This window comes from Salminus brasiliensis, chromosome 15 (assembly GCF_030463535.1).
Source record: "Salminus brasiliensis chromosome 15, fSalBra1.hap2, whole genome shotgun sequence".
Classification (NCBI taxonomy): domain Eukaryota; kingdom Metazoa; phylum Chordata; class Actinopteri; order Characiformes; family Bryconidae; genus Salminus; species Salminus brasiliensis.
Genome location: NC_132892.1, coordinates 33,811,472 through 33,821,385, shown reverse-complemented (window position 1 = coordinate 33,821,385; position 9,914 = coordinate 33,811,472).

Here is a 9,914-nt window from a genome sequence, read left to right as displayed (position 1 = left end):
GGCTTAGGGAGATAATAGTGAAAGGTACATTGGTGTCATCTACGAGGTAGAGTATTACAATGTACACAAGTTTTCCCTTTAGAGCTCATTATTATTATTATTATTATTATTATTATTATTACATTGCACTGTCATGTACATGATATTTATACTACACTTTATACTTTAACTATAATTTAATAACTGTTTGATTTTATTCTTATTCTTATCTTCCTTCTGTTTGCTCTTTACCTTCCTTTGCTGTTCCTTTTGTTTGCTTTTCACTGTACTTCCTAAGTACTAAGACCTGACTTTCCCTCTGGGATCTATCTAACATTATTTTCTTCCTCCCATACTTTCAGGGTTCTGTACTAATGTCCTTCGCTGTAAGTGTATTTTTGGCTATGGCATTGGATCTTGCTAGAATTGTTGATAATTGTTGATAAGTTGTTGTTTGACTGTGAGAGACTCCTTCTAAAAATCGAATTAAATCAAATCAAATTAATTTATATAGACCCTTTACAGGAATCTGGGAATAAGAAAAAAGATCAACAAAACGCAAACCCCCAGTGAGCACAGCAGTGTGCACAGTGACCGTGAGCTGGAGGTAGAAACCTTGGGAGGAACCAAGACTCACAAGGGGGCACCCATCCTGCTTTGTTCAGAACTACTTTAAATAACTTATTAATAACAAGTCACAATATCACCACATAAGACTGTACTGTTGCTCATGTGTACTGATGTAATCATAGATGTTGGATAATGGTGGTAATAATAATAATAATAATAATAATAATAATAATAATAATAATACAATAACAGATGACTTGTTATGCCACTGGTGGGAGTAATAGTACCTCGGTTCTTTAGTTTGTAGAAGATCAGTGAGAATCCTCCAATCAGCAGCAGAACAACACAGACACTCACAGTGATGATGATGATGATGATGACAGAGGAACCTATTAAGGAACGAAGAAAGAAAAGACTCCAGCTCCACATCTGTTCCAGTTCCTGTTGTGGAGCCTAAAGTTCTGAAGCTCCACCTGAACACATTTAACAATAATACAGAATAAAAGAGGTGAAGACTAAGATCTTACTGGAAGGTTTTTCATCAGAGGTGATGACTGTTGTTGGTGCTGCTGATGTTCTTGCTGTAGGAAGATACAGTGAAAACTGAAAGTCATTATATATATATATATATATATATATATATATATATATATATATATATATCTGAATATTAAATTTGATTAGAATTTGTTCTAGTAAAAGCTGCTGCTCTCTGGGTTCTTAGTAATATTGTCTTCTAATCTTCTACTGTAGTCTTCTCAGTGCTGAGTCACAGTTTAGTCGAGGCTTACAGAAGAGTGCTATGGTAATGAATATTCATGTAAATGAAATAGGACTATTCACCATATTTAAACATCTGGATTAAACATCTGATTGGATCCTCATTTGAACAACACTGAGAGATGAAGGTAATATCACTGAAACATACCAGCTACTTGGACATAGAGTGTTCTAACCGTTTCCTCTCTAGAACTTTATATTGCATTTTAGTGAATTTCCATTTTTATAAATGATGTTTAAAGACATTTCCTCAGTTGTGTGAGTTTAGTTATATCACCTCCATCACTCAGTATTGATCACATGAAGATCAAAATTCCAGATGTTTTAATATGTTCGAAAAAGGTTGACATGAGGTGTTCTAATTTCTTTACATGACTGCATGTGAGGTGCTATTAGGGTTCTTTGAGTGATCCTTTTGAGCCACTTTTAGTTACATAAACATTTTTGTTGAGATGTGACCATTAAATTGACAAAGAACCTTTACCTCAAAGGTTCTTTACACTCATATTCATTTCTCTGATAATCATGGTTCTTTATGTAACAAAAAAGGTTCTTCTATGGTATCTCCAGAAGAACCATTTGTAGTACCTTTATTTTAAAGATTGCAATTTGTGTCATGATACAAACATAATGTATCTCACCAGTGACCTGAAGCTGAATCTCTGTAAATAAGGTGTAATAATCCTCTATACCCTCTCCAATGAACACTCCACAGGAATAAACTCCTCCATCATCTTCTCTCACATCACTGATTCTCACTCTGAGAACTTAAGAGCTTCTGTCATCAGAGATGGAGAACCTGCCTCTCTGAGATCCTGTTCCAGTGTTAAGGATCTCGGTAATAGAAAGATCATCCAGTTTAAATAAGGATTTATAGTAATCCTGAAACTGCTCTGGATAGTTGCAGCTGGTAGTGAGCGTCTCTCCCTGAGAACCACTCAGTGTTTTTGTCCCCTCACAGCAATCATCTGTCAATCATATAAAGAAACGCCTGAGTTACAGAACAGCAGAATCAGCTGTGCCGTTATTCTGGATTCATAGGTTATATATATATATATTTAATACACAAAATAAGGATAAAGGATATCATCACTCACTGTTCATAATCTTTAACTCCACTTCCCTACTTTGCATCTCCCCCACTCCAAACATGTACACTCCAGCATCCTGGGGTTTCAGTGCTCTGATGAGCACCATCAAGTGTCCTGTTTTACTTGAAGTGTACAATATGAATCTTGTATCATAAACACAATCACTTCTGGAGTCAGGAGGTATTTTATTTATGCACTTAGTTTGATCAATTTTCCAAATGTATTTAGTATGGGATGAGGACCACCACAGATCAAATTGTATAATGACAGTTCCTCCAGAATAACCAATCACATCAAAGCAGGACCCTGAACCTGCCAATCAAGAGGAAGTATTTAGATAAAGATAAAGATGCCTTTATTGTTATTATACAATTTTTTATTATTATTTTATCTTCTCTTTGTAAGCGCACTAGGTCAGTCATGCTACAGCAATCCAGGATCAGAGAGAGATAAAACAGCATTATGTAAGAACTGCTATTTCTTGCTCTTGGGTTTAGAGGAATTCATTTTCTGCACCACCTTTAAAGAAGGAGACACTTTGCATTAGAGATGCTGAACCATTACTAAAAGGTAAAGAAGCATGTGGGCTGAGGTGGTAGAGTACAATTACAGGAATTACACTAGCGTTTAAAGCGTATAGGACTTTAAACTTATGCAGTTATCATGAGCGTTATCCTTGCTTAGCCAGAGCTACTTAGTGCAGCAGCAGTGTACTGAGCCTGGAGTAGCAAGATAAAGATGCTATTTCCTGTGTCAGTGAGTACATCGTCAGAATGATCTTAAAGTTGTTTTTTTAAAGGAACAATGCTACCTAGTGTTACTTTTGGGCACAGCATTGGCAACTTTCTGGACACAGTTATTGAACCCACAACTCAACTCAACCTTTTATGGAAGACCCTCCTAACCAATATTAATATATTTTTTACATTGTTAACATGAATTGCCATAATTTTTTTTTCCATTTGTGGTCCTGGAAAACCAGCACTGAGAACCATTTGTTGTTTTCCCACTCACAGTAATCTGGTTTGTCTGTTCATTTTTATGTTTTTTGGAAGGGTCACATCAGATAGATTATCAAACTCTGCTGGAACTGTGCTATGTAATTATTTTCAGCTAGTAAGTTATATTTTCTAATTATTAATTGTTTCTGGAACTCAGACATGAATTATAAAGTTATAAAGTTATGTTTTTAAATCTTTTTAGTTATTAATGCTTTAAGCCAGGGGTGCCCAATCTTAATTATTTATTGTCTTCAATTAACTGTGTTTTACTTAATATCTTGATTTATACATTTTGATATCTGTTGACTTAAAATGCAGGGGTATCCAATCTTATGCAAAGGGTCAGTGTGTATGCAATTTTTATTCCAGCCAAGCTGAAGCACATGTGATCAGACTGAGCAATTGTTTAAACCAGGGATATCATTGTTGGTAGCTTGACGCTTAACAACATAGGTTTCTATTAGCCGACATAGATTTAGCAGTTAGTGTACTACTCTGATGCTGTTGACCTGATCAATGATGCCATATTAGAAATAATATCTGTAGAATTAAAATAGAACATCTGACCTGAGATCATGTAAAGGGTGAAGATGAGGAAGATCTGCACCTGAACTCCAGAGATTTTATCCACCTTACCAAAAGCTTTTCAGATGTCCTCAGAATGAAATGATGTTTGTAGCTCTGTCTCTGTGTGTCCTACTGAAGGTCCTCTTTTTCTGATTCAGGTCTTTCTTATTTTCTTATTTTGTGTTAGAGTTGCTTAACCCGGCAGCTCCTTCTATCTGCATCACTGACCACACACCACATTACATAGAAAGTTCATGAGAGAGTTCATGAATGATGAAATGCTTCATTCTTGATCCACGTGGTTAGCTCATGAAGAGCTATCACATATCAATGTTAAAAAAGAACACCTTCACAGATGATCTCATTCCTATTCATTACAAATAAGTAGGAATGAGAATGAGAATAGGACTCTTAGGAGCAGATAAACATTAACCTAATGCATGGGCTAGAGGGATTTAAAGCCCCCAGAATTGAGCTGTGGACCAGTGGGACACTTCACTGTGTTATCTGGATTGGTGGATAGTGCTCCATCCAATACTTTTGGCATGTTGTTTGGGGTGGTGAACATCCAACACTAATGTCCAGGGTAGAAGACTTTCTACTAGATTTTGGAGGAGCATTGCTGTGGTTATTTAATTGCATTCAGTGACAAGAGCATTACTTGGAGTCAGTTACTCCAACAAATGCCGGACTTTTGGAAGTTTGACGTTCTAAGCAGTACCACAATGCATAAAGTTTAATAGCTAAAACATAATCTTAAACCACAGAACAATATTTAATTATTTAATTCAGTGGAGATATACAGAAGCATCTCAGAGAAGTCTGCAGTAGATCAAAATCAAATCAAATCAGATTTACTGTAATGTCACAAACACAGGTATAAAGGGAAAAACCTTGGTGTTAATCAATCACATTAAAACACGGATATAAAAAGTGAAATACAGAATACATGCATATCAACATGAACTTTACATAACATTACACGAACATACAAGTTTTAATACAAGTAATAAATAAGAGTCAGGACATACAGTAGCGTGGGACCTGTTCATTGATTGAGAGACAACATTTGGTGTCAGTTGGGCTAAGTAACAAAACTTCTAAAAATTAGAAGTTACTCAGTTGTCAGTGTTATTAAACATTTGTTTATATTTGTGATTAAGCAGTAAAACATTAGTAAAAACAAAGCAAACTATACAAAATACAAAAATACATTAAATATAAGAAATAGTAGATTGAATTAGTTGGTGTTGGAGATTAGACTTTGGTAGACTGAATCTGATTGGTTGGTGTTGGGGTTTAAACTCTGGTAGACTGAATCCGATGTGTTGGTGTAGGGGTTTAGGCTCTAGTATCTTGAATCTGATTGGTTGGTGCTTGATTCAGGCTCTGTTAGACTGCATCTAATTGTTTGGTGTTGGACTTTAGGCTCTGTTAGACTGAATCTGACTCATTGGTTTTAGAGTTTAGACTCTGGTACCTTGAATCTGATTGGGTAGTATTGAATTCAGGCTGTGGTATCTGAAATTTGATTGGTTGGTGTCAAGGATTAGACTTTGGTAGACTGAATCTGATTGGTTAGTGTTGGGGATTAGACTTTGGTACACTGAATCTGATTGGTTAATGTTGGGGATTAGACTTTGGTAGACTGAATCTGATTGGTTAGTGTTGGGATTTAGGGTGTAAGAGGATGCAGCTGTGCTGATGCTGTTCTGGTTTCTTGAAAGATCATTTTCTTCACAATCATCAGCCTGAAATCAGAATACAGCGTACATATCAGGAAATGTCAAACAATTAGACAACAGAAATTACTTGAAACTGGTGTAATTTGAAAGTAATTAAAAATGGAATTAGAAAATAATTTATTTATACAAAACATGAAATGGCCATTAGTGATGTAATCAGGAACCAGTTAGAGTCAGCTATTCAGTTTCTTTAATTATCTCTAATTACTAAATGCACATGAGCATGGCTTGTTTATTCTATGTATGTATTGATATTTTAGTGGAGTGGAGAACAGAACCTCTGCACTTACTGTATTATTCACTTGTCTTTGTTGACTGATTGAGTCTGAGCCTGCTGGAAAAGTAGAACAAAAACAGGTGGGTTTTCTTAAAAAACCTGTTAAAACATATGCAGTATTGTAGCAAGGGGTTAAAGGAAGAAACCAGGCTACTTTACTTTAAAACACAGCATGAGAAAGCAATAAGTAAGCTCCTTTTAGAAGAAAGGAACATGTTCTAATACTTAAACCCCAAGCATAGGTCCACCCACAAAACAGCCCTGAGATTATTAACCCCTTAAAAAGCCTATGGGCTGCCTACAGGCCAAAAGGGTTATTATCACTTCTGTACCACTTTGTGACATAAATAACTACTGTTGTTTCTAGAGCAGTTTTATACTGGCAGATCAAAGTGATTTACAGATAGTGGCAACATTCATTAGCAGCAATACAGATTAAAATAAAAATAATAAAAGAAAATAAATAATAAAATAGATTATGATACAGTACCCTTTCTCTTGCAGTGTCGGTGGAAGATCAGTGTTAATGCTGAGATCAGCAGTAGAATCACACTGACACTTACAGCAATGATGATGATGATGAAGACGGAGGAATCTGGAGCTGAGAGACAGACCACAAACACTTAATCTAACAAGATATGCTTCAGTTTCACATCTGTTTCAGTTCGTAGTCTCAAGCCTAAAGCTCTGAAATTCTACCTGAACATATTTAACATGAATACAAAATGAAAGAGGGAGTTCTCTTATCACAAAATCTACAGTTACATCTTTATTATATCATCCTGAGAAAAATGTGAGACTGTGTGTCCTTAAACTCATGCTGAAACATCACCCAGATGAAAGATTTCTGCATAGAGGAGTAGGAACTTTCTCCACATTGATGTCAGAGACTGGCTAATTAAGGTTATCTCAGACAAAAGTGGTAATTTTAGATGTTGGGGCAAAAGGTATCCTATTTGTCTTTTTCTCAAAAGAAAATAGCTTTTCTATTAATTACAGATGATTTTAAAGACTTTTTTACTTTTATTTATTTATATCAAATGTGTATATGTTCACATATGTGTTCTGATTACAATAATAATAATAATAATAATAATAATAATAATAATAATAATAATATATCTCACCAGTAACCTGCAGCTGAATCTCTGTGAAGAGAGGGTAATAACGCACTGAACCCGTTCCCTTGGAAACTCCACAGAAATAAACTCCTCTATCATCTTCTCTCACATCACTGATTCTCACACTGACAACTTTAGACCTTTTGTCATTAGAAATGGAGAATCTGCCTTTCTGAGACTCTGTTCCAGTGTTAAGGATCACTTTAGCGGAATGATCATCCAGTTTGACAAAAGATTTATAGTCATTCTGAAACTGCTCTGGATAGTTGCAGCTGATAGTGAGCGTCTCTCCTTGAGAACAATTCAGTGTTTTTATCCCCCCACAGCAATCACCTGTCAATCATATGAAGAAATACCTGAGGTATAGAACATCAATCAAACAGTGGTGCTGTTACACTGGATATAGGTTATACATATTTAATACACAAGAGAAAGGTGAAAGAATATCATCACTCACTGTTCATAATCTTTAACTCCACTTCCCTACTTTGCAACGCCCCCACTCCAAACCTGTACACTCCATCATCCTGTGGGTTCAGACCTCTGATAAACACTGTCAAATGTCCTGTTTTACTTGAAGTGTACAGCATGAATCTTTCATCATAAACACAATCACTTCTGGGATCAGGGGGTATTTTATTTATGCACTTATTTTGGTCAATCTTCAAAATGTATTTTTTAAAGACTGAAGACCACTTCAGATTAGATGCTATAATGATACTTCTTCCTGAATAGCCAACCACATCAAAGCAGGACCCAGAACCTGCCAATCAAGAGGAAGTATTTAGAGAAGAGAAATATGGTTTTATTGCTATTATACTTATATTTACATTCTACATTTTTACAGTACAACATGTTTTTGTTATTCCTGGATCAGAGCGACAAATTTTAAAGCCACAAATGTTTTGTTTTTTCCTTCACCTGGGCGTCCCCTCCAGTCGGAAAGTGGAATTCATGCTTTGAGACACTTTCTGCTTTACCAAAGTTACATAGTGCAAGAGCAGGATACTGAGCCCGAAGTAGCAAAGATAGCACCAGTCAGTAGAGCATCAACCTGATCTCAAAGCTGTTATTTTATGGCACAAATTCTACATAGTCTTGTGATTTTAGAAACTTACTGAAAGCCGAAACAGTGGCAACTTTGCGGACACCGGTATTGAACCCACAGCTCTTGGATCAATAACCCAGCACTATATGCTGAGTCACCACTGCCCCTGAACTCAAAATGACTGAACCTTTAATGGACGACCTTAGCCATCAATGGAAAAAAAATACAAAGTTAATAATGTTTAATTGTTAATGTAAATTGTCATGATTGTTTTTTCTGGTCCTAGAGGACAAACACTGAGCTCAGTTAGTTTCCACTCAAATGAATTGAATCCTTTGTAAAATGGGTGGGTCAAATCAGGGAGATTACAAAACTGTGGTGGAACTCTAGGCCATGATATTATTTTCAGGTACTAAATTATTTTAAAATATTAACAAGTTGTTTATTGTCCATAAATCTTAATAATTTTTAAAATACTTTAATAAGTATTTTTTGAAAATGATCAGGCTTCAAGTAATTTTTGGATTACACTAATATGTTATTTTGTTTATTAGTGCTTTATGTTGACTTAGTTGTGCACAGTCGAAATACTACAAAACCTATTTAAATATTTTTTTAAAGATCATTTTTAACTAAGTAACTATTGCTGCTCAGTGGTGCAACCATATAAGTATTGCCCTGATCACCAACAAATTCAATTCAGTTCCCTTTAATGCAGCTATCGGTGCTGACGAGCCCAAGACAGCATAATTGGCCTTACTCTCTGTAAGTGGGTAGGTTGACGCTTAACAACACAGGTGTCTGTTCTATTCTTATGTTGTTGACCTGGCCAATGGCGTCATATTAGCTGTAGAATATCTGTAGATTTAAAATGGAACATCTGACCTGAGATCATGTACAGGGTGAAGATGAGGAAGATCTTCATCCTGAAGTCCACAGAAATTCAATCCACTTTTCCAAAAGCTCTTTAGATGTGCTCAGAATGAAATGAGGTTTCTCTCTCTCTCTCTCTCTCTCTCTCTCTCTGTCTGAGTTTTCCCTTTACTACTTTAGTTTTTTTTGTTTTTTGTGGCCGACAGCTCAACCCGACAGCTCCTCCCATCAGCATCACTGACCACACACCACATTACATAAAAAGAGTTCCATTTATCAGAAATGCTTCTGCACCATAACAGTGATGAATGATAAAATTACCATGATGATATGGTTGAATCTGTCTACACAGATTCAGCATGAAGATCAACATCAGAACAGTGAGAGTGAAAAAACAGGCAGATTGTGTTACTGTTACCTTTAAGTGTTCAGTCTCCTCATTCTCAACACCTCTGTGGAGGCGACATACATAAACCATCAAGATAGCCAATTTGATTCTGAGCAAAAAATCTGTGTGGCTTTTAATGTAAATGATAGCAATTCTGATCACTAGAAACTGAAATTAATTAAAAGGAGTTCAGGAGGTATGTCAGGAGGTGTGCCAGGAGATGTTTTAGGTGGTGTATCAGGACACGTTTCAGGAGGTGTGTCAGGACTTGTATCAGAAGATGTATCAGGAAATGTTTCAGGAGGTTTATCAGGAGGTTTATCAGTTATGTGGCAGGTGATTTATCAGTGAAGGTTTGATTGGGCTGATGTTTTGAGACGTGTGTTGTAATAGTTACAGAGTAGTTTTCGTCCTGGTAGTGTGTGATGCCTTACAGTGACATCACCACTTATCATCATCTCCACCTCCTCTGTT